Here is a 24,817-nt window from a genome sequence, read left to right as displayed (position 1 = left end):
TACGGAAAAGGCCTCCAAACATTTCAATAAGGTAACCCGGACCCTAACTTTACTAGTTGTTTTAAGCGGGTGTAACGAAGATATTCCAGGAGAAATGCAGCTGGTCAAACCATGTAGTTTTAAACCAAACAGTTTAATTTACAAATTTACCGAATGATACACAAACAAAAGAGAACAGAATACTAAATAACTTAAAAATCTGAAAACCCAACAGATTATACCAACTTAATGATGGTGTTCCCAACATTTACAACAATCCCCATAAATACCCCTTGGCACAAAAGGTAAAATCAAACACAGGGTCTCACAGGAGAGATGTCAGACAGAGAGCACAATCATGGACCTGCTTCTTTGGGTTCAGCAGCTTTTTCAACTCCCTGACTGCTTTTAGTCAATAGCCAGACAGCCAAAAACCACATTTGAAACCAGAGAAAAGCTGAGCTGGGAAAACTGGGACACTCCCCTTTCATAGTACAAGTATTCTTTTTAAAAATGTGGAAGCCTTTTGCCTGAGGCATTACCCGTTAGCTTTAATCAAAATGGCCCTAAAACCCATCAACTCCGACTTTTCGGAGCCTGTGTCTTTTACAAGGTTGTTAAAAGGAGCAGCAGCATCACAGCAGACTGGTCAAAGAAGTAAAAGTCCATGGGATACAGGGTAATGTGTTGAATTGGACCCAAATTTGGCTAGTCACAGGAAAGATAGGATAATGGTCAATGGTGGCCATTGTGAATGGGAAGTTGTTTCAAGTGGTGCTCTGCATAGCTCAGTGTTGGGACCTGAGCTGTTTATTTTATACATTAATGAGTTGCAGTGGAATATGGTGGGAAAATTTGTGAAATTTGCAGATGACACAAAAATTGCCCGTGTCGTGGATAGTGTGGTGGATAGCTGTAAGCTCCAAAACTATATAGATGGTTTGGTGGAGTGGGCAGGAAAGTGGCAGATGGAGTTCAGCTCTGATAAGTATGAGGGAACACATTTTGGGAAGTCAGACAATAAATGGGAATATATTGAGAGGGGCAAGTGAAGTGAGAGATCTTAGTGTGAAAGTGCGCAGGTCCCTAAAGATAGATGGGGTTGTAAAGAAGGCACATGGAATGCTCTCCCTCATTGGCAGAGGGGTGAATGCAAAAATAGGGAAATAACAATGAAACTATACGAGGCACTGGTCGCTACAACAGGAGTATTGAGTGCAGTTGGGTCACCACATTACAGGAAGGACGTCGTTGCTGTGGAGAGAGTGCAGAGGAGATTTACTAGAATGTTGCCAGAATTGTAGCGATCAGGAGAGATGGGAGAGGTTGGGGTTGTATTCCTTGGAACAGAGGTGCCATGATTAAGGAATACAGGACAACCCTGTATTCGCGAGTCCGGTTATCGCGGTTTACCATGGTCCAAGTACATAAAAGGGAATGTTCCAGAACCAGGAACCAGGAGACTGCCAAGAAGGTATATTTCCCATTTAAATTAATGGTTTTGCACCTGTGGTTTTACATTAGCTCTGTTGGTGCTGGAACATATCCCCCACAGGTACGGAGGTGGGGGGGGGGGGGGGGGGGGGGGGTCTACAGTACTAAATAGTGAGCTACCTGATGAAGGAGCAGCACTCTGAAAGTCTGCACATCCAAATAAACCTGTTGAATTATAATCTGATGTTGTGTGATTTTTAACTAACTAGTGAGAGGGAGACATTAGATAGGAGGAACCGGTTTACTTTGGAAGAGAGTTCAAAAACCAGGGATCACTGATTCAAGCTCAGTGGTTGTAGGTTTAGATAATATGGGGAAAAATGTTATTTTTGTGTAGACAGTGGTGGGTATCTGGAAGTTGCTGCCTGATTTGGTGCTGCAGGCAGAGACCATACATTTTTTTTAAACAAAAATTCCCTGGAACTGCACCTCAAGTGTTGTAAACTGCAAGGTTACAGGCTGTGCCAGGATGGTGGGATGAGAAAGGGCATCTGGGTGTGTTGGCGTTGGCATGGACAAGATGGGCTGAACGTTACATTGATGTTGCCAATCACACCTCTTGTAAATCAACATCAGTTATCTCTTCTGTCTACCTCCAGGCAAGTACCCAAAGGACCAAGACAATGTAATATTTCCTCGGTACAGACCAAGTGTGACCAGCTGCTTCGAACAAACAGCAGGTATGTTACCGCTATCAGAGCAAAGAACATCCTTTCCACAGTCAGAGTGAATTAAGTCAGACTCGCATTGAGCTCCATTTCCAGAGAGACATGTTCAAACCAGGAGTCAAAAACCACCGAGGAAATGGAAGTTTATATTTTTTATCTACATTCTCAATGCATGCTACCCAGTTCCAATCAATTTGAATGAATCTTCATCCGAAATATACATTGCATTAAATCTGAACATAGAACGGTACAGCACAGGAACGGGTCCTTCAGCCCACGATGTTGTGCCGAGCATGACGCCGAATGAAATTTAAACCCTTTTGCCTGCCCATGGTCCATATCCCTCCATTTCTTGCATGTTAATTTGCTTATTTTAAAGTCCCTTCAATATCTATTATGGTATCTGCCGCTCTCTACCCCGTCTCACCTTATCTGCATGCCTCTTAGTTTTAGACATTTCAACTCTTGGAAAAAGACTCTGACCATCAACCTTAAACATGCATCTCATAATTTTGAAGCTTTCTGGGTGTAGGTTTGCTCACAGAGATGGAAGTTTTGCTTTTAGACGTTTTGTAGGTAAATCAGTGAGCCTCCGGATGAAGCTCTGGTGGTATGGCCCACTTTCTGTTTATAGGTTTAGGTTTCCTTGGGTTGGTGATGTCATTTCCTGTGTAGTGTTGTTTCCTGTGGTGATGTCATTTAGTGGTCATTTTCTCAGGGGTGGTAAATGGGATCCAAGTCAATCTGTTTGTTGATGGAGTTCCGGTTGGAATACCATGCTTCTTGGAATTCTCGTGCATGTCTTGGTTTGACTTGTCCTAGGATGGATGTGGTGTCCCAGTTGAAGTGGTGTCCTTCCTCATCTGTATGTAAGGATACTAGTGAGAGTGGGTCATGTCTTTTTGTGGCTAGTTTTCTGCTTGTTTGTCCAATGTCGTGGACAAATATCACCAGTGCTTCATCCAGAGGGTCACTGATAATGGTACCTAATATGGTGACAAAACATCCAGGTCAGCGAGAAAACCTAGATCAAGAACCTCAACATGAGCTACAACTCTTCAAATTTTACAGACTTCTCTCAAGTCTGCCCTCAATTTTCTTCTGAGCAGCAGAGACTATGTGTTCTTCTAGCTTCTCTTTATAGCTCATTCCCTCTAGACAACATTCTGGCAAACCTCTTCTGCACCCTCTCTAAATTCTCCACGTCCTTCCTGTAATATGCCGACCACAATTGAAAAATCTCATAACACCAGATTATAGTCCAGCAGGTTCATTTGGAAGTACTATTTTTCAGAGCGCTGCTCCTTCATCAGGTAACTATGAAACAGGATCATGAGACACAGAATCTATCACAAAAGATTATAGTGTCATGCAACTGAAATTATATTTTAAAGAAACCAAGATTGTTGTTCAGTGTTTCATCTTTTAGAATGGGTTGCAGGTTTCAGTTCATTAATATATACATCCCAGAACATTCCAAAGATGACTTCAGACTTTATTTAAAAAAGGGTGGCATCTCAACTCAGACAATGTATTAAAGGTGTGAGGTTAGAGTCTGTCTGTATCCCAATCTTGAGTCAGACTGGTTCTCTTGCCAAAGGAGGAATATATAAAACATTACATGGATTGACTGCCTGCAGGTTGTGCTCTTTTTGAGCAAAATAGAATGCATCGGCAAATATACATTCACCCCAGAGACTTGCATGTGTGTGTGCGAGAGAGAGAGCATTTGAGAATGAGTAGACATGCGAATGTGTGTGTGTATGCTTGGTAAAGTGTGTGTATGAGTATGATAGAGTATAAGCCTGTGAGAGGGTGTCTGCATGGGTGAGAGTGTGGGGGGGTGTATGTATGAGGGAAAGCGTGTGGATGAGAGAGGGTCTGCATGAGCGTGTGTGTGACTGAGAGGGAGTGTGTGGTATGACTGGAACCCAAGGTCTCGATTGAGGTTGTCCTCACCAGGTTCTGAACTTTAGTAAGGATACTTTAAACATCACAATCGAGGTGAACAAATAGACTATGCTGTTAGTTTGAACAACCATATGTGAGGTAGGTATTGAGTACATTGAAGGAAACATTTCAGCTCTCATTAACTGAGAAGGACAGAATTAATCTTTTGTCACAATACTCTAAGTATGGCCCAAGTAACATCAACCAATAAGGCAGGCACGCCATACGCCGCCTTCTCGATACCACCCTATCTACTTGCATGGCCACTTTCAGGGAGCTATAGACTTGAACCCCAAGATCCTTTTGTACATCAGTGTTGTTCACAGAACAGTCATTTACTGTATACCTTTCCTGAACATTTGATCTCCCAAAGTCCAGCATCTTACACCTGACCGAATTAAACTCAATCGGTCATTTCTCCACCCATATCTACAAGTGATCCTGCTGTATTCTTTGACAAACTTCTACACTATCCACAAGTGCACCAATCTTTATATTGTCTGTATTTAGTAACAATAATTTTAATGTTACAATCAAGGTGATGCGATTACTTTGAACAATCATATGTCAAGTAGATATTGAGTCAAAATTGAATTGAAGGATACATTTCAGCTATTAGTAACTGAGAAGTACAATTAATCTTTTGTCACATACATAGACACAGCAATCAAATAATATGAATACCAAATGCATAATCTGTAGCAAAGCCTGACATAGAATGATTAATGTTTAGGTACATAACCAAACGTTCCCCCCGCCCCCCAACACACACACACACACACACAGGTAGTCTCTCTCTCTCTCTCTCAGACTTACGATGAGTTTCAAAACATACACCACCCTGACGCACATTACAATGTCTAACAGCCATGCAGTTACATTGATATTGCAAGTAACACAAAATGTTACATTCAAAATGATTTCTACCCACAGATCCTTTGTCAGAGAGGCCTATAGCACAGAATCAGGCCCTTCAAAACTTTTGTGTCTGTACCGATCAAAAACAATCAGCTAACAATTTTCATCCTGATCAGCCAGCATCCAATTGCATAAATGGACCAGGGTACCAGAGGAGCTTATCATCCCATGTTTATCAAACATCATTCTGCAATTCTTCATATTGCAGTAGAAGACTTTGCTTTGTCTGTTTCAGTCCAATCAAAAATTCTTTTTTTTTTCAGATAATTATGTCCTTCTTTCAAAATTGTTGCAATTTTCTACAAAGAGCTCTGCATTCCTCCTCCCCCTCTCTGGGACGTATCACAAAAAAAAAGCGTGAAATCTGGCTGTAAAATTCATAATGTATCAGTGGAATCTAATAACCACCTTTCAAAGCAGTGGAGAAAAGGGACAAAAAAGCCAAAATGGGTAGGTTTGTAGAATTGCACATTTTATCTTCAAGCAGAGTTGAACACTGCTTTTGTTTAATAAATTGAATTTGGCAGTTTACATATTCCGCACTGCATGACAAAAAATAAAAGTCATTTTCCTTTCCTACTCCCTACCTAGAGAGCAACGCAAAAGTACTGCTGATGGTGCATGCTCACACTACAGAGCAGTGGAATGTTCTGTCTACATCAGAAAATAGAAGTGAATTAGCCAATTATCTTTTCTGTACAAGGAACATTATGGTCAGTCAGCTCCAATGCAGCTGAATTGTTCACCACCGTTTCATTTACACTGTTCATTTAATTTACACTGATTGTTACTTCAGCAGTGTTCAGAAAAGTACATCACTATGCACTGAAACAAAATTGATGGCATTCTGAAGACCAACATTTTATATCATTACTCTGTTAAGTTCCGCACTATCCAAGATACAAAAGGTCCATTGTGTTTCCTACCTTGACTGTGAAGAGCAGCACCAAATCCTTTCTGTTACGTTTTCACTTGTACATGATTCCTACAGACACTAACAATTAAAGAACTTCGGCTGTTTCCCATTCACTACAAGGAGACATGTGTTGTCAGTCTGTATCTCAGTTCAAGAGTAAACTCACTCTCATTCAGCCACTGGATGCTGAAAGGAAAATAATAAAATTTGGCCTCAATTATTTCCAGGTATGAATTGACTCTCAACATCACTTATCACAGCTGAGGATATGCAGCACCTGATAAAGTCTACCACACGTGCACATACACGCAATGTAAAAATAAATTGAGACTGAAATGCAATAAAATTAAGCATCATTGAAAATAGTTTATTTACAGAGTTTATGCGACACTCAGACAAAAAAAACACAACTGAACATAGGTGAATGAGATCCAGTAAATCTCCGATGAACCCTCTCCACAGCTTGAGGATCCTTCCTGAAATAAAGAAAAAAAAATGAAACATATTATAATATAAAACAGGGATCGTGGGCGGCACGGTGGCACTGCTGCTTCACAGCGCCTGAGACCCGGGTTCAATTCCTGCCTCAGGCGACTGACCGTGTGGAGTTTGCATGTTCTCCCCGTGTCTGCGTGGGTTTCCTCCGGGTGCTCCGGTTTCCTCCCACAGTCCAAAGATGTGCAGGTCAGGTGAATTGGCCATGCTAAATTGCCCGTAGTGTTAGGTAAGGGGTAAATGTAGGGGCATGGGTGGGTTGCGCTTTGGCGGGTCGATGTGGATTTGTTGGGCCAAAGGGCCTGTTTCCACGCTGTAATGTAATCTAAACAAAAGTGCGCAGAACTGAACACAAATGTGATCTGACCAATGATGTATGATTGAGATTGTGAGAAACATATCAAAACTAGCACTATAGTTATTAAAAGTCAGATGTCAAATTGTCCTTTCCATATAGACACTGACAATGAGTGGATGAAGTTCACATTCCCAACAATTACTTCAGAACTGATGCATAAGAGAATGTCCCAGGAGAGACAAAATGAGCTGAATGGTCTGCTGAATGGCACATTTCAGCGATTCTAATTTTGGTGAGAAAGGTGATGACATGCTGTTGTGTTGCATATTGGTATAAAAATATCATACAAAACTGGACTGGCATGCAGAATAAAACTCACTTTCCCAAACAAAAACATCAACAATGTCTGGGTACAAATTAAAACTAAATATCTCAGTGATATCACAGATCCCAGACTCTCTCCCCAAACAAGAAATGTGTGACCATAATTCAGAATAAAGCAGTTTCCCTTCTGCCATCACCTTATCTCCTTTCTCCCCCACCCACCCCCACAGACTGACAGTCAACTCAGAAATCACAAAATGCGGAAAAGATTAAGATCCAATCTCAACACCCTAATAACAAATATCACAGAATGTATCACACAGACACAGAATATTGATAGCGTCCACTTTAATACACAAGAGTAGACACTGACAAGTACAGACTGATAATTACACACTCATTCATGTTGCAGAAACAAACAAACGATGACGACCCTGTTACTGCGATGCAAATGTGTGATTAACAGTCTCCATCGGTCAGTTTCAGTTAACTTTTGTCTCACAATCGCATTGCAGTAACTGTCGGGGACAAATTAATAACTACACTCTCATTCACAAAGCTAAAACTGATAGGAACAGAATGATAACTACACTCCCAGTTTCACACAGCATAAACTGACAAGTACAGTCTGATAATGACAGTCTCATATTCAGAGCAGATTCTCACAGGTACATATTGGTACCTGCACTGTTCACATTCACCAAATAGGATCTGACAAGAAGAAGTCGATAAGTAAATTCACATATTGACAAAGTCGAGATTGAGGAGCACAGATTGGTAACTGCATTTACATCCTGATATAGGAGAAACTGACAAGTACAGATTAATACAGACTTTATAAAGCTCTGGTTCGGCCCTATTTGGAGTACTGTGTCCAGTTTTGGTCCCCACACCTCAGGAAGGACATACTGGCACTGGAGCGTGTCCAGCGGAGATTCACGCGGATGATTCTGGAATGGTAGGTCAAACATATGAGGAACAGCTGAGAATCCTGGGATTGTATTCATTGGAGTTTAGAAGATTAAGGGGTGATCTAATAGAAACTTACAAGATAATACATGGCTTGGAGAGGGTGGACGCTGGGAAATTGTTTCCGTTAGGTGAGGAGACTAGGACCAGTGAACACAGCCTTAGAATTAGAGGGGGTAAATTCAGAACAGAAATGCGGAGACATTTCTTCAGCCAGAGAGTGGTGGTCCTGTGGAATTCATTGCCACAGAGTGCATGCAGTGGAGGTTGGGACACTAAATGTCTTCAAGGCAGAAATTGATAAATTCTTGATGTCACAAGGAATTAAGGGCTACGGGGAGAATGCGGGTAAGTAGAGTTGAAATGCCCATCAGCCATGATTGAATGGCGGAGTGGACTCGATGGGCCGAATGGCCTTACTTCCGCTTGTGGCCTTATGGTCTTAATATTGACAGTCCCAATTCGCAGACCAGGAACAGACTGGTAAATACACTCACACATTCACATAAGTGAAACGGACAGGTAGAATTGATAGTTACGCGCACATGGAAGAAACTGACAAGTACACATTGATAAATACATTGGTTATATAAATGATTAGGAGTTGGGTGTTGAGAATATAATCTCTAAATTGCAGTTGATACTAACCCTGGGAGAAGAGTGAATTGTGAAGATGCTGTTGAGTGACTTCACAGGAAGATTGACAAGTTTACCAAATGGCCTGAAATCTGGCAGATGAATTCCAATGCAGAGAAATATGAGGTAATGCATTTTGCTAACAGAAACACACGGCAACAATGCAGGGTCAATGGTACATCTTTGAAGGGATCACTGGAGCAGAGGGACCTCTGGGTTCACGTTTATCATTCTCTGAAGGTGGCCAGGTAAGCTGAAACCTTTTGTGAAGAAGGCTGATAGGATCCTTGCCGTTATAAATAGAGGCATTGAGTATAAAGCTGAGGAGACGATGCTCCTCCTCCACAAATCATTGTTCAGACTACATTTGTGTTCAGTTCTGGGCAGTTTATTTAAGAAGCTTTAAGCTTTGGAGAGGGTTCATTGAAGATTTACTAGAATGGTAGCAGGAATGGAGGATTTTACATACAAGGAAGGATTAGTGATATCAGGCTCCTTCTCATGGGAGCAGAGAAGATTAAGAGGGAAACATTGTGGAGGTGTTCAAAATTATGAAGAATTTTGACAAGGGAAAGACAAATATTTTGTTACCATTACTTGGTATGTCAGGAACTAGAGGTCACAATTTCAAGATTATCTGCAAGAGAGCTAGCAGTGAGATGAGGAGAAATATCTTCACTCAGAGTTGTTAGGATTTGGATTGTGCAGCCTGAGATCGTGGTGGAGGTATGCTTCCATATGAGGTATGAAATGAGAGCTGGATATGTACTGGAAGTGATAAAATTAGAGGGCAATGAAGATAGGGCTGGAAAACAATCCTGGCTTGAATTGTTTCCAGCTCACCACAATTTAAACAAAACATGGAGAGTACATTCAATTCATTGGCTCATCTGCCTGGACTCATTCGCCAAGAGATGAAATGGATATCCAAGTTAGGAATGATCAGCATAAAATCTCAAATCTCGGCCACCAACAGTGAGATTGTGCTACAGTGGGAATAGACTGACACACTGAGGGTTGTGGAAGAGACAATTATGCAGATGGTTTCTCAAGACAAGTCCATCTTTGGAACTGACATCTTGCTGACTGAATTGAGACAAAGCCTAGCCTCGTCGCAGTAACGTGACATTGCGATGCCTTCTCTTCCTTGTCCTCCTCATTTGCTGCAAGGTAGGATTGCTATTGATCGATTTGTGAAGCTTCACAGGCTTTCTTTTACGCTGTCTCACGATGTCCGTGGAAGGTTGACATAAACGTTTCTCTCTTCATCTTGACCTGGTTCCTCATCCCCTCCTGTATCTGTGTGCCTCAGAGTGGTGTATGTGATGCAGGGTGGTTGCTGCTCTGCTTGGTCAGCCTGAAAACAGGACAACACAGAAACAAAGTAGGTAGGAGAAGGACCAAAAGTAGTGTCATTGTGGACAGAGAAGGAGGTTATCTAGGAGTACAATGGAAGTTTGATCCAGATGAAGTTTAATTTAGATAAATGTGAGGTGTTGCATTTTGGGGAGGCAAACCAGGGCAGCACTTATATTGTTAATAGTACAAGTCTGGGGAGTGTTTCTGAACAAACAGACCTTGGGATGCAGGAAGACAGTTCCTTGAATGTGGTGTCACAGCTAGACGTGGTGATGAAGGCAGCATTTGCCATGCTTCCCTTCACTGGTCAGAGCACTGACGGCAGGAGTTGGGGCGTCATGTTACAGCTGTACAGGACGTTGGTGAGTCCACTTTTAGAACACTGTCTACAGTGCTGGTCAACCTGCTGTGGAAAGGATGTTTTCAAGTTGGAAAGGGTACAGAAAAGATTTATAAAGATGTTACCACGACTGTAGATTTGAGTTATAACAAGAAGTGGCATAATCTGGGAGCTTTTCTCCCAGTTTTTCAGAGGCTGAAGGATGACCCGAGAGGTTGTAATATCACGAGGGGCATAGATAAGGTAAACAACTATGGTTTTTTTCCCCAGGGTAGGGGTGTCCAAAACTAGTGGGCATAGGTTTAAGGTGAGAGGGGAGAGATTAAAAAGGGATGAGAGAGGCAAATTTATCACACAGAGGGCAGAATATATGGAATGAGCTGCCAGAGGAAGTGGTAGAGGCAGGTACAATTACAACATTTCAAAGACATTGGAAAGGTACATAGATAAGAAAGGTTGAGAGCGATATGGGCCAAATGCAGACAAATGGGACTAGTTGAGTTTGGGAAACCTGTTAAGCTTGGGCAAGTTGGGCCAAAGGGCCTGTTTCCACGCTGTATAACTCTAAATTTGGATGAGAATAATAAACTTTGCCTGAAAGACAGTGTGTTCAGGAGGAGCTGTGAATATCTGGGGTCATTATCCAGACCAATTTCTCATGGCAAAGCATGTGATTTCAACAAGCCGAAAACTGACCCTGACAAATGTTATTTCTCTGTACTCTGAACAGGATGCAGTTATCTCTGCCAAAGTGGGAAGTGGAAGCAATTCCAAAATGTCCTTGAACCAATCGACTCGCTCAGCCAGAAGGTGGTGAGGAATTTGGAAAGGATTAGAAGTCATGTGCAGAGCAGACTGGGTGAGGAGGACAGATTTCATTTCCTGAAGGACCATCACAGACAGGAACAGGAGAAGGCTATTTGGCCTCTCGAACCTACTCAGCCATTCAATAGCATCATGATTGATGCACCATTCCTCACACTCACTTTCCTGCATTTAACATGTAACCCTCAATTCCTCGACTGATCAAGAGTCTATCTACCCCAGCTATAAACCTGCTCCCTGTCCCCACACACAGCTCTCTGTGGCAAGGAGTTCCAAAGACTCTCAACCCTCAGAGAAGAAATTCCTCCTCGCCTCAGTCTTCAATTTTGAACCAGATGGCTGTTTGTTCCTGACAACAGTCATCATTAGAGTCTTAACTCCAGATCTGTTTCTGTTTAAAATCAAATTCCAAATCCACCACCTGCCACAGCAAGATTCAAATTCACACCTCCAGGACATACCCTGGGGAGGTGTAAACATAGGATTTTGTTTTCCCATTATTTCAGAAACTGAAAATGAATCTCATCAAAATTAATTTCAGAATAAGTTTCATCACATCTTTGTGCTAAACATTGATGTCGCCATAATCCACAAAGTGTGGACAGAGACCATTCAGCCCATCCAGTCTGCCCAAGCCAGTGAGAGCATCCAAACAAACCCTGACCCTATCCCCGTAACCCTGCATTAACCATGGCCAATCCCCTTCACCTGCACATGATAGAATCCTACAGTGTGAAAGCAGGCCTTTCAGCCCATCGAGTCCATACTGATCCTCTGAATAGCATCCCGCCCAGATATACTACCCTACCCTATCCCTGTAACACTGCGTTTGCATTGGCTAACCCTCCTTGCCTGCCTATCCCTCACATTATGGGCAACTTAGCATGGCCAATCCATCTAAACTCCACATCTTTGGACTTTGGGAGGAAACCAGAACACCTGGAGAAAACCCAAGCAGAGAAGGGGACAACGTGCAAACTCCACACAGACAGTCACCCAAGGCTGGAATTGTTCCTGGGTCCCTGGTGCTGTGAGACAGCAATGCTAACCACCCAGCCACTGAGCCACCCAATGTTTTTGCCATTGGCCATGTAGGGGTTGGTTTGCTCAGTTGATTCTATAGTTGGCTTACAATGTATAGTCAGGCTGACAGCTTGTAGTTCAATTGCTGCTCTGGTTGAGATTGCTGTGAATGATCATTCCCTGTGCCTTAGATGTGGCGACCCTCAGGTTAAACCATAAACAGTTGTTGCTTTTTCTCTCTCTTTCTCTCCTACACCCCTTTCTCCCGCTCTCTAATGAGACAATGGTGACTTTACATAAACTGCCTGCTAAAAACATAACTTTGCTGATTAAATATAAACGGTCCTCTTTTTCACTACAAAATAACCTATGTGTTTCTTTCCTGATGCACCAGTGGAATGAGCTATAAATAAAAGACATTTTACCAACGGGACATATCTGAATGAACTGTGAGAGGATGCACAGGGAGATTTACCAGCAGGTTGCCTTGGGGGCTGGAGAGTTTCAGTGATTGAGGGAGATTGGACAGACTGGGGTTGTTGACCTTATAGCAGAGTGGATTGAAAGAGAGAGATGTATAAAACAATGAGGGGTGAAGATAGGAAGGAACTTTCACCCCTTGACAGAGGTGGAGGAGGGGCACAGATTGAAGGTAAGGGCCAGAGGTTTCGAGGGAATGTGAGGAAAATCTTGTTCACCCAGAGGGTGGTGGGAATCTGGAGCTCACTGCCTGTAAGGGTGGGAGAAGATGAAACACTCATCACATTGAAGGAGGATTTAGATGTGCATTGGTGACACCAGGGCTATGGGGCCAGGTGCTGAGGAAATGGGATTGGAAAATAGTGAGGTGATTGTTTCTGACCGGCACAGACTCAATGGGCCTTTTCCTTCGCTGTAGATCTCTCAGAAGTTATGACTAAAGCACTTTGTGACATGTATTCTACATCCAAGATACCATCCAACTGCAACGTGATTTTGTACATTTCATGTTCAGAGAGGTTTGTCTTCAAAAGAGAGATTGAGTAGTCAAGGCCAATACTCTCTGTAGTTTATAGGAATGAGAGGACATCCAACTGAGGGATATAGGATGCTAAAGGGGGTGGGATTGACAAAGGAGACAAAGTGAGGATGGTTCCTCATGTGGGACAATTTAGAACGAGAGGGTCATTGTTTCAGGAGAAGAGGGTGGGACAGATTGAATACAGTGATGCTGAGAAATGGCTTCTCTCCAAGGGAGAGGGGGTGGGAATCTCTGGGACTCTTCCTCTCCCCCCCCCCCCCCCCCCCCACCCCAGTAAGCGGGAGCATGTCAGGACACTAAATAAATTGAAGGAGGGAACTGACAGATTGTTAATCAGTGAGGGGTTAAAGGGAGTGGGGGCAGGAAATTGGGGCTGAGACTGGGATGAGATGAGTCACAGCCATACAGAATGGGGATAGCAGGCTCCCAAGGGCTCCTCACCCGTATGTTGTGTTGGTCGTCCAGCTGTCTGAACACTTTTTAGTGTGGGTGACTCATAGCACATGCTCAGAAAGCTCTGAATCTGAGGGACTAAACTGTGCGATGCATCACAATATATTAGTCACTTCGTGTCAAGACTATAAGATATAGCAGCCATTCAACCCATCAAGTCTGCTCCAACATTCCATCATGGCTAATATATGTTTGTTAATCCCATTCTCCTGCCTTCTCTCTGTAACGGTTGATCCTTCTACAGATCAAGAACCTATCTATCTCTGTTTTAAAGACGTAATGACAGCTATCTGCAATAAAGTTTTCCATTTAGAAAACAGTCTCCATCTCTGTTCTTCCTACTAAAGTACATAACTTCCAACTTTCACACATTGTATTCCATCTGCCATTTCATTGCCCGATCTCTTCGCCTGTCCAAATCCTTCTGCAGCATCCCTGCTTCCACAACACTACCGATCCTTCCACCTATCTTTGTATCATTAAAGAAACACTCAGGACAAAGAAATGACAATGCTCCACATGTGAATAATGCTAGACCTAAAATGAATGGCTCCTTGCCCCAAAGACCTTGGCCAGAAGGGGCCACTCTCAGACATTAAGCTGGGGCAACCAACAGATTGATGTCCCAGGGCCTAAAATTTAGGCATCCCCTCAAAACAAGATGTCAGATAAAGCAATTCGCCATCAGTGTAACGTTTCCTCTTCCAATTAACATTGCCCTGTTGTTAATTTAGTTGACATAGATGGAACATGTCTATGATTTAGATGATTGCAAACACTATGGATTATTAATAAATTCAAATGATGTAAAAAGATTCATGGACCTTCACTCCATGCAATGAGCAAGAGAAACACCAGTGATGTTTAAAAGTGGCTGGGTTTTTCAGGGTTAAGATAAACTGGAGAAAATCTCCACTTTCACTGAACCAGAAATGTTATAAGTATATATATTGTATCCTGTACCAGCGTTTCTTGGTTTGGAGATGATGAAAACTGAGTACACCAAACTGCTGTCTATTTCGGAGTCATCTACAATCAAGAAACAATAAGCAAAGTGAACCGAAAGGTTAGAGATCAGAATGTTAAACCAACAGCAAACGATACCTCAAAATTAAATACGGACTGATAATTAAGGTCACAGCCCCAACCCAGCAGGAATATAAACCTAAACGTTTAGCTATATATCAACCTTTTCAAAGCAGTTCATGAACCATGTCACTCAATAACATCAAATGGGTATTTTGCATCAACATTCACTACAAAGGTGCCATCTTCCCTCCCAGAACAAGCTCACAAAAGGGAAGGTGGAGGCCCTGGGGTAAATTGCATTTTTTTATTATTCACTCATGGCACATGGGTATCACCCACTGGACCCAGCGTTTATTGCCCAACTCAACCCTACTTGTTCCCTTGAGAAGGTAGAGACGAGCTGCTTTCTTTCACTGCTGCAGTCCATGTGCTGTAGATATACACACATTCTTTACTGTTGAAGACAACTTGCCATCCAGTCAGTCCCCAGGTGGCAAACAATCTGTCCCTGCTGAATTTTTCCAACAATTTCTGTGTTTCTTTTTATTTCTGACATTCATTGCCTGAAGAAAGCTAATGGAATGCTGGCCTTTATATCAAGAGGACTGGAGTATAAGGATGCAGAAGGGATGCTGCAGTTATACAAAACCCTGGTTAGACGCCACTTGGAGCAGATCTGGGCAATACACCTGAGGAAGGATAGATTGGCCTGGGAGGAAGTACAGCATGAGTTTACAAGAATGATACCTGGGCTTCAGGGGTTAAATTATGTGGTGAGATTACACAAATTAAGCCTGCTCTGTGCAAAATTTACACGGTTCAGGGATGATCTGATTGAAGATATTAACAGGAAAAGACAGGGTGGATAAATTGAAAGTGTTTCCACTGTTTGGGGGATCTAGAAATTGGGAGGGCATAGTCGGACAACAGGAGAGATATTCGGTAGTACTAATATGCACAGAGGCTAGGGGAAGTTTGGAACTCTCTTCCACAACAGCAGGCATTGCTGGATCAGTTGTTAGTTTTAAATCTGAGAGATAAGTTTTTTGTTCAGCAAAGTTTTTAAGGGGATAAGGGCCAAAGGCAGGTCGATGGAGTCAGGTCACAGATCAGGCATTGAATGGTGGAACAGGCTCAAGGGCACCCTCCATGGCCTCCTCCTGCTCCTTTATACGGATATTCCACATTAATAAACCATGCAACCACTTGCAGTTACAAAGTGGCATTCCCACACAACGGAGCAATTAGTGATTTCAAATAGAAATTGCAAGTCCAAATATTTTATTTTCACACATTCCAAATCCCTCCCATCCTCCGGGTGAAACAATCCTCAAATCGCTCTCAAAACCTCTTACCCTTCAATTTAAAATGATGTCCCCCCTTGTTACTGACCCTTCGACTAAGCTGCTTCCTGTCCTTCCTGTCCATGACCCACAGAATAGAATCATAGAGTCACTCAGCAAGGAATCGGACCCTTCGGTCCAATTCGTCCATGCCATTCATAATCTCAAACTAAACTAGTCCAACTTGTTTGCACTTGGCCCTTATCTATCCAACCTTTCCTATTCGCGTACTAATCTAAATGTCTTTTAAATATTGTAACTGACCCTGTATCCACCACTTCCTCTGAAAGTTCAATCCACATGTGAACCACTCTCTGTCAAAAAATGTTACCCATCATGTCATTTTCAAAAATGTTTCTCTTCTCAACTGAAAAATATGTCCCCTGGTCTTGAAGTCCCCCACCCGAGGGAAAAGACACGTGCCATTCACCTCATCTATGCCCATCATGATTTCATAAACCTCTATACCTCTCAAACTTCTACTCTCCAGTGAAATTAGTCCCAGTCCATCCAGCCTCTCCTTATAACTCAAACTCTCCATTCTCAACAACATTCTGGTATATCTTTTCTAAACCCTCTCCAGCTTAATAATGTCCTTTCTCGAAGTGCAACCAGAACTGGACACAATACACCAGAACAGGCTTCACCAATGTCCTGTACAACCACAACATGGTGTCTGAACTCCAAAACTCAATGGGCTGAGCAATGAAGGCAAGTGTTCTCAACACCTTCCCAAACACCCTGTCCACCCGTGACACAAACTCCAAAGAATTATGGACCTGAACCCCTCGGGTGCTCTGCTCAACAACACTACCAATCTTACACACCTCTGTCATGTCCCCTTCCCCCATCAATCTTCTCTGTTGGAAAGGAAACAACCCAAACTTCCCTCCAACACTTCCAGGAACAGATTTGTTTTTGCTGATCTTCCAAATCAGATAAATACCAGCATGAACGCTGACCAATACATGACGTGTAGGATCAGCACCTCACAGAATCACACTCACCATTTAATCGGCTTAGCCCGATCTGTGCATTCGAAACTTCTTGCAGGTCTGTCCTCATTCGTGCCCTCAGCTAGATCTTCCATCGCCTCCCTTGAAATGAAATATTTCCAGATCATTACCCAATCAAGTTCCAATCCCACTCGTGACAACAATTTGCTGCTGTTTGCGTACAAAACCCCCTGGCAATGAGGTCACTGAGCCAAGGTCCCAAGGAATGACCTCCTGGAATTGTCCGGAATGTGGCTCAAAACTTGTACGTTCATAGAATCATACAATTTTACTGTACGGAAGGAGATCATTCGTGTCTGTACCAGCTCCTGAACGAGCTACCCAGCTAGTCCCAGTCTCCAGCCCTATACCATCATCCCTTTCAAATTTATATTGAGCTCTCTTTTCAAACCTCCTATGCAATCCGCCTCCACCACTCTCCCAAGCAGCACATTCCAAACCCAATAACCCAAATAGGTTTCTCCTCATCTCACTCTCTCACTGACAATCTTGAAATTCTGACCAGCCAGTTAATAATAGACTAATGAGTGGGAAACAATAACTTGCTTTCCTGTCAGAATTGTTCAAACTTTCAACCTCTCAATAAGGTCAATATTTCATCTTCTCTGCTCAAAAGCGAATAAGCTTAATCTCTTGAACCTTTCCCTGAATCTAAAATCCCTCATCGTTGTGATCATTCTCATAAATCTCCTTCACACTGTCTCCAGGGTTTGAACATCCTTCCTTAAGTAAAGTGTCCAGAACAGAAGAAAACCAGCTTAGGTAATAGAAGGCCAACTCCCTTTATCAAATGTATTTCTAAATTCAGCTACTGTTGCCTGTGAAGGCAAGATGTTACACACATACAAAGAAATACCCAACAGATCAAAGATGTATCTCCAATATAATCTAATATTCTCCATTCAAGACTTGTGCTGTCACCGGAATTGATTTCTTTTCTGCTCTCTGCTTTGTGTTGGGTGTCAGGTTAGCTCAGTTGGCTGGATGGCTGGTTTGGAATGCGGAGTAACATCGACAGCATGGGTTTGAATCTCTCACTGACTGAGGTTACCATTCTTTCGCAATAAATGTCTTCCTTGTGACTTGCTGTAGCCTTTACACTGACATTTTGAACTTTCTCTCCTATTCAGATGATAAGTTCCCTTTTTCAATTCTTCCAACTGCAATGGATAACCTCACTGCTAATGGGACTGACCAACGCTCAGTTCACTGTCTAACGGAAATTGTGAGTGTGTCGTCAATTTGAACTGTTGTGCTTTAGAGTCAAACGAGTCAGACACAACAGTTCATTTGCTCCAATTTGTCGAACAAATATAAAATTGCTGGGTTTGCATCCCCGAGTGATTTACAGCCCATTTAGACAGTGTTTGAATGCTGTTTGAAGTTGCTAACCACCTCACTAATTTACCTGTGCCACAGGAAACTGCTCGAAGAATCAGCTGGAGAAAATAAGAGAGAAAGAATATTGGAAAGTTTTACTGCAAATATTCAGCTTCTTCTGCTAGCAAATGAATCTAGATTCTTTGACTGATGCGCAAGTGACAGTTATTCCAATTTTAATCTTTAGTTTATATCTGTGCTGACCATTCCTCTGAACACAGCACATTACTTTGTATGTCTCCCCAAGTAATTTCGTCTGCCACTTGTTCAGCCTGCCGACATCCTCACAAAGCACATTTCCAAATAGTGCTTTATTTCTTTTTTAATTCACTTGTGGGATGGGAAAGTCCCTGGCTCGGCCGAGAATTTATTATCCATCTCTAGTTGGCTCCTTGAGAAGGAGGTAGTGAGCTGCCTTCTTGAACCACTGCAGTCCCTGTGCTGTAGGTCGACCCACAATACCATTAGATAGGGAACTACAGGATTTTGACCCAGCGACACTAAATGAATGGCTGATGTATTTCCAAGTTGGGGATGGTGAGTGGCTCAAAAGGAAACTTGCAAGAAGTGGTATTCTCATGTATCTGCTGTGCTTATCCTTCTAGATGGACCTGGTTGTCGGTTTGGAAGGTGCTGCCTGAGGAGCTTTGGTGAATTTCTGCAGGGCATCTCGTAGCTGCTACTGAGCACGGGTGGTGGATGGAGTGGATGTGGTGCCAATCAAGCAGGGGCTGTCTTGTCCCTGGACGGTGTTCAGCTTCTCAAGTGTGGTCTACAATGTGCACTGCAGACATTACTGAGTCGGTGTGTGCGCGTGCATGTGAAACTATGCGTGAGTGTCAATGAAAATGTGTGTGTGTGTCTCTCTCTCTCTCTCACACAGAGAGAGACACACTCTTTCATATTCTCACTCAAACATACTCACACACATACTCTCTCATACGCACACTATGTGAGCAACATCAGTTTGAAACCTATATCGAGCACCAACTGGAGAATGATCACCGGGGTTACCTGCTAGAGTGTGTCACTCACCTTATTTCCAATCCCGGAGTTTAATGGGAAGCAATGTGAGGAGAAAAAGGATCAGAAACAGTGGGACAATGAGTACTGCCATCTTAGTGCTGTTTGCCTGTGTTGGATTCAGAGAGGGATTTCCTGTCAATAACATCATCCCTTCAGCAAACACCAAGCCCAGTGTTCCCTGTCGCCCTGACCCCCTGCCAATGCTCGTTCGTTTGGAGGGAAACCCTCGTGTCTGAAAATTCCCTCTAAACCCTCACCATTGCAGTAGCATCATTGTATCTGTGCAGCCTCTCTCATTAACAATATCCCACCAATCCAACCCAAACTATTCGATGCTAAACTCAAAAGATCGCTCTGCACCAACTCTCTCTAAATTGTCAACTAGAAATTACTGTCCCTCATTTTCACGGCCTGCATATATCGAGGCAAAACTTGCCTTGTCCTCCACCAGTCGGCGGCAACTGGGCCATTCACAGAGAAATATCGAAAATATCATCAGGAGGCGGCCATTCGGCCCCTCTAGTCTGCTCCGCCCATTCAAAGGGATCATGGCTGATCACCCAACACAGTCCCTTGTCTCCCCACACTCTCCCTTTAGCCCCAAAGAACTCAATCCAACTCCTTCCTGAACAACATTCAGTATTCTGGCCTTACTGCTTTCTGTGACAGAGAATTCCACAGGCTCCCCACTCTCTGGGTAAAGACATTTCTCCCCATCTCAGTCCCACTCCATTTCCTTTTGACTGTGACCCCCTGGTTCTGGACTCTCCGCCCAGTCACCGGGAACACCCTCCTCATGTTTATTCTGTTTCGTCCTTGTTCAAGTTTATAGGTTTCTGAAAGATTCTCCCTTAATTCTTCTAAACTGCAGTGAGTGTCACCCTAATCATTCCAGTCTCTCTGCCTCTGTCAGTCCTGCCATCCCAGGAATCATTCTGGGAAACCTTTGCTGCACTCCCTCCATAGGCACAATAACCTTCCTCAAATAAGGAAACCCCAAACTGCTCACACAGGTTTCCAGGGTGTGGTCTCACCGTGTCCAATTGTAGCGAGACATGCCTTCACTTGGACTTGAATCCTCTTGCTATGAAGGCCTCCCTTATCTGAGAAAGTATATTACTCTCTCTCTCTCTTTCTCCCTTCCTCCTCTCCCCCACAGATGCTGCCGACCTGCTGAGTTTCTGAAGCAATTTTTTAGTGTTCATGTTAATCTTCAGCTGGACTCCAGTGAAGAACGTGCACAGATCAAAGATGAAGAATAAATTACCTGGCTCTGTGAGGTTATGGAATTCCTGGTCACATTAAATATCGTTCCAACCCCTGTTGATCACGATGCACTGGTATCTGCCTTGGTGCTGGGACTGGAAGCACTCAATGGCCAGCTCTCTCCTGTCTAAGAGACATTTGGAAAGATACATGGATAGGAAAGGTTTTGACGGATATGGGCCAAACACAAGCAAATGGACTAGTTCCATTTGGGGACCTGGTCAGCATAGATGTGTTGGGCTGAAGGGCCTATTTCTGTTCTGTGACCTTACGACTGAGAGTATGGTATTAGACGTATGCCCCTCCCCCAGTCATTGATCCCTCCTTCAAGGGGGTGGGGGAGGTTTCTTCCTGCCTACACCCCTCATCATTTTATACATCTCAATCATGTCCCCACGCTCAATCTGCTCTGCTCTAAGGAAAACAACCCCAGTCTGTCCAATGTCTCTCCATCACTCAAACTCTCCAGCCCCCAAGGCAACATCCTGGTAAATCTCCCTGTGTGCTTCCCCAGTGCCATCACATTCCTCTGATAATGTCGATTTGTATAGAGATGCTTAAAAACCTCACTGAAATAGCGATACATTTGCTGTTCAGGAGAGATACTCGCTCCTGGTTAGAAACAGCACAATGCTAATTGCCTCTTGACTTTTGCTGATGGTGATGATTGTGTGTACAGTTCTGCAGTGGTTGGAGTATTCCCACTAAATCTCTTCACCACCCTTACAGAAAATATATTCAACTGGGGTCAAACAGAGTAGTTTAATGAGGTGCTGTCTCTCTCCACTACCTTATTTCCAGAGCGGGCAGTCAGCTCTCGGACTGACACAGGGATGCCTGAGATTAAAGCAAACTGTTAGGCACTTTTCTAAGGCAGGAGTTGTTGTTGTGTTCAGCAACAAATAGTACTTTCACCATAAAGTCAGAGAGAGAGAGAGTTACTGAGAGTCAGAGAGAGACAGAGGGTCACAGAGAGGCAGGAAGAAACAGAGAGAAACATAGATACACACAGGGACACAGAGTTTTAAAGAAAGATAGTCAAACAGAAAGAGGCACAAAATCACAGCGTCATAGAGATTAATCGACAGAGTTAAAGCAAGTCATAGACAGTCAAACATAGAGAGATAGAGACCTCGCGGTTTGTTCAAGATCGACATAATCAGAGAGTTAAAGCAAGTCATGGACAGTCAGTTACAGAGAGAGAGAGAGACCTCGCGGTTTGTACAAGATGCCTCACTGGGAGGGGGGATCTCTCCTGTCCCCCTCCACCCCCCAATAACCACCATCCTGACCCTCGGGAACGGGACATGTTGACACAGTCCGCTCTCCCTCGGCGCTTTTCCTTCCCGCGTGGCCCCGGCGCCATTTTAGCTTCAGGCCCCGCGCGAGATGGCGGTTAACGGCCGCCTCGTGCCCCAAGTGACCGTTAGCAGCTGCTTCAGGGGAAAGGCTCTTTAAAGGGACAACCCTTTCAGGAGAGAGAAACAACAGGGCCGGCTCCGGGACTCGCCAAACTCAATAATAATGACAAATACACACACAGACAGAGAGGTGGGAGTGAACAAGAAATTGTGCGGCGGCACATCAAGACCAAAGGCCACTCTCCCGAAGGACGGCTGCCCCGGACTCGAAACGTTGACTCCGCTTTCTCTCTGTCTGTCTCTGGACAGATGCTGCCAGGCCTGAAGCACAAACAAGGTCCTCGGGGGTGAGTCCGAGTTCAGGATTCTCTTCAGGTTAACAGGCAGGTTTAGTTGGCAGTTAGGAAGGCAAATATAATAAAGAACAAAGAAAATTTATAGCCCAGGAACAGGCCTTTTGGCCCTCCAAGCCTGAGCTGATCCAAATCCACTGTCTAAACCTGTCGGTCAATTCCTAAGCATCTGTATCCCTCTGCTCCCCACCTACTCATGCATCTGTGGAGAGGCATCTTAAATAAATCTACCCACCTGCCTCTGCTGGCAATGTGTTTCAAGCACCTACCACACTGTGTGTTGAGTAATTGTTGCGTATATCCCCCTTAAACTTTTCCCCTCTCACCTTGAATGCGTCACCCCGGGAAAAACCTATCTCTATCTTCCCCGTCTATATCCTTCATGATTTTGTAGACCTCAATCAGGTCCCCCCTCAATCTTCTAGTTTCTAATGAAAACAATCCTAATCTACTCGGCTTCTCTTCATAGCTAGCACCTTCCATATCAGGCAACATCCTCATAAACGTATTTTGCACCATATCCAATGCGTCCACACCACGTGACTTCACTTTCCCCATTAGTTTACCATGGGGAACCTTATCAAATGCCTTCCTAAAGTCCATGTGTATGACATATACAGCTTTTCCTTCATCTAACAACTTGGTCACTTCCTCAAAGAACTCTATTAAGTTGGTGAGGCACGACCTCCCAGGCAACATGATTTTGTGCAGATCACCGATCATCCCATTCTTTTCCAAATATAAATAGATTTTATCCTTCAGTACCTTCTTCAGCAACTTTCCCACCACTGATATCAGGCTCACTGGTCTGTAGTTACCCAGAATATACCTACTACCTTTCTTGTACAGGGGGACAACATGAGCAACCCTGCAGTCCTCTGGCACCTCACCTGTGTTTAATTTTCCCAACATTGACACTTAGTGCCAGAGGTCTGGATGGGGCAGAATTTGTAAGAAGCATCCAGGACAGTTTTCTAGAGCAGTGTGTCAATAGTCCAATGAGGGAAGGGGCCATATTGAACCTGGTGTTTTTTAGATTAGATTACTTACAGTGTGGAAACAGGCCCTTCGGCCCAACAAGTCCACCCAGACCCATTCTCCTACATTTACCCCTTCGCCTAACACTACGGGCAATTTAGCATAGCTAACTCACCTAACCTGCACATTTTTGGATTGTGGGAGGAAACCGGAGCACCCGGAGGAATCCCACGCAGACACAGGGAGAATGTGCAAACTCCACACAGCCTGAGGCGGGAATTGAACCCAGGTCTCCGGCGCTGTGAGGCTCATTCCCCTTGTTGGGGAATGAGCCAGGCTAGGTGGTAGAAGTTGCGGTGGGGATTCCTTTGGGAACAGTGACCACAATTCTGTAAGTTTTAGTGTACTCTTAGACAAAGATGAGAGTGGTCCTAAGGGAAGTGTACTAAACTGGGCCAAGGCCAATTTTATCAAAATTAGACAGGAGCTGTGAAATGGGGATTGGACACAGCTATTTGAAGGGACGTCCAAATTTGATCTGTTGGAGGCCTTCAAAGATAGGTTAAAGATAGTGCAAGATAGGCATGTCCCGTTGAAAGCAAGGGATAGGGAAAATAAGAATCGTAAACCATGGATGACAGGAGAAATTGTACGACTAGCCAAGAGGAAAAGGGAAGCATACATAAGGTCCAGACAGGAAAGAACAGAACGGGCCCTGGAGGAATATCAGGAGAGTTGGACCAGTCTTAAACGAGGAATCAAATGAGCTAAAAAGGGTCATGATATTGCTTCAGTGAGCAGAATTATGGAGAATCCCAAAGCCTTTTATTATTTTATAAGAAGCAAGTGGGTAACGAGAGAAAGGATTGGTCCACTAAAGGATGAGGAAGAAAGGCTGTGTATCAAACCTGAGAAAATGGGGGAGATTCTGAATCTCAACTTTGCATCAGTGGTCACGGAGGAGAGGAACATGATGACTATTGAGATTAGAAGTAGAAGTTTGATTACTCTGGATCATGTTGAAATAAGTCGGAAGATGTGTTGGGTAGGCTAGAGGTTATTAAGGTGGAAAATCCCCAGGACCGGATGGGATTTATCCCAGGTTGCTAGGGGACGGGAGAAAGGAAAGAGCTGGGGCCCTGACAGATATCTCTGTAGCATCAGGTGTTCTTCCTCCAGGCTTCAGGTGGTTATGTTATTGTACAGATTTGAGACAGCCCAGGGAATCCCTTGTGGACTCAGACCTGTAAAGACAGTCTCTTGGTTCATCCCGGAGATCGTACTCTTTGGAAGTCTGCAAATAAAAACCTCTTACGGACAGTTTAGTTTAATTTTAGTCAACTCCTTTATTCACTAATAGCATCACTGTTACAACATAACACTGATACCTACAAGCT

At 43.6% G+C, this 24,817-nt stretch overlaps 4 long non-coding RNA genes across 8 annotated transcripts in view; 2 read left to right on the top strand and 2 right to left on the bottom strand.

Moving 5' to 3' along the window:
• The window catches only part of LOC148135412 (uncharacterized), a 29,003-nt gene extending 15,533 nt beyond the window's left edge, over positions 1-13,470 (top strand). For 3 of the 4 annotated variants that reach the window (XR_015755132.1, XR_015755136.1, XR_015755134.1), the window contains 2 exons: positions 2,073-2,153; positions 11,077-13,470. This is a non-coding gene — a long non-coding RNA (uncharacterized LOC148135412). Of the gene's footprint in view, positions 1-2,072; positions 2,154-8,648; positions 8,767-11,076 lie in introns of those variants that run through there. The other variant, XR_015755141.1, reaches the window with a different exon arrangement.
• The window catches only part of LOC122546242 (uncharacterized), a 222,544-nt gene that overhangs the window by 123,767 nt on the left and 73,960 nt on the right, over positions 1-24,817 (bottom strand). The window lies entirely within an intron of this gene.
• LOC122544663 (uncharacterized) lies at positions 1,569-21,926 on the bottom strand. Of its 2 annotated transcripts, XR_015755161.1 has the most exons (6): positions 20,730-21,926; positions 17,048-17,137; positions 14,632-14,697; positions 8,660-10,004; positions 5,936-6,111; positions 1,569-3,127 (listed from the first exon to the last, which is right to left on the bottom strand). It is a non-coding gene; the product is annotated as an uncharacterized LOC122544663 (long non-coding RNA). The 2 variants fall into 2 exon arrangements; XR_006310424.2 differs by lacking the exons at positions 1,569-3,127; positions 5,936-6,111 and having other exon boundaries at positions 7,263-10,004.
• Positions 22,276-24,817, top strand: part of LOC148135411 (uncharacterized) — a 42,735-nt gene continuing 40,193 nt past the window's right edge. The window contains exon 1 of the long non-coding RNA XR_015755162.1: positions 22,276-22,436. This is a non-coding gene — a long non-coding RNA (uncharacterized LOC148135411). The remainder of the gene's footprint in view (positions 22,437-24,817) is intronic.

The sequence above is a fragment of the Chiloscyllium plagiosum genome, unplaced genomic scaffold (genome assembly GCF_037043375.1).
Source record: "Chiloscyllium plagiosum isolate Xiang-an unplaced genomic scaffold, Cpla_swu_hap1 HiC_scaffold_49, whole genome shotgun sequence".
In the NCBI taxonomy this organism is placed as follows: domain Eukaryota; kingdom Metazoa; phylum Chordata; class Chondrichthyes; order Orectolobiformes; family Hemiscylliidae; genus Chiloscyllium; species Chiloscyllium plagiosum.
This window is presented reverse-complemented; position numbering and strand designations above follow the sequence as displayed.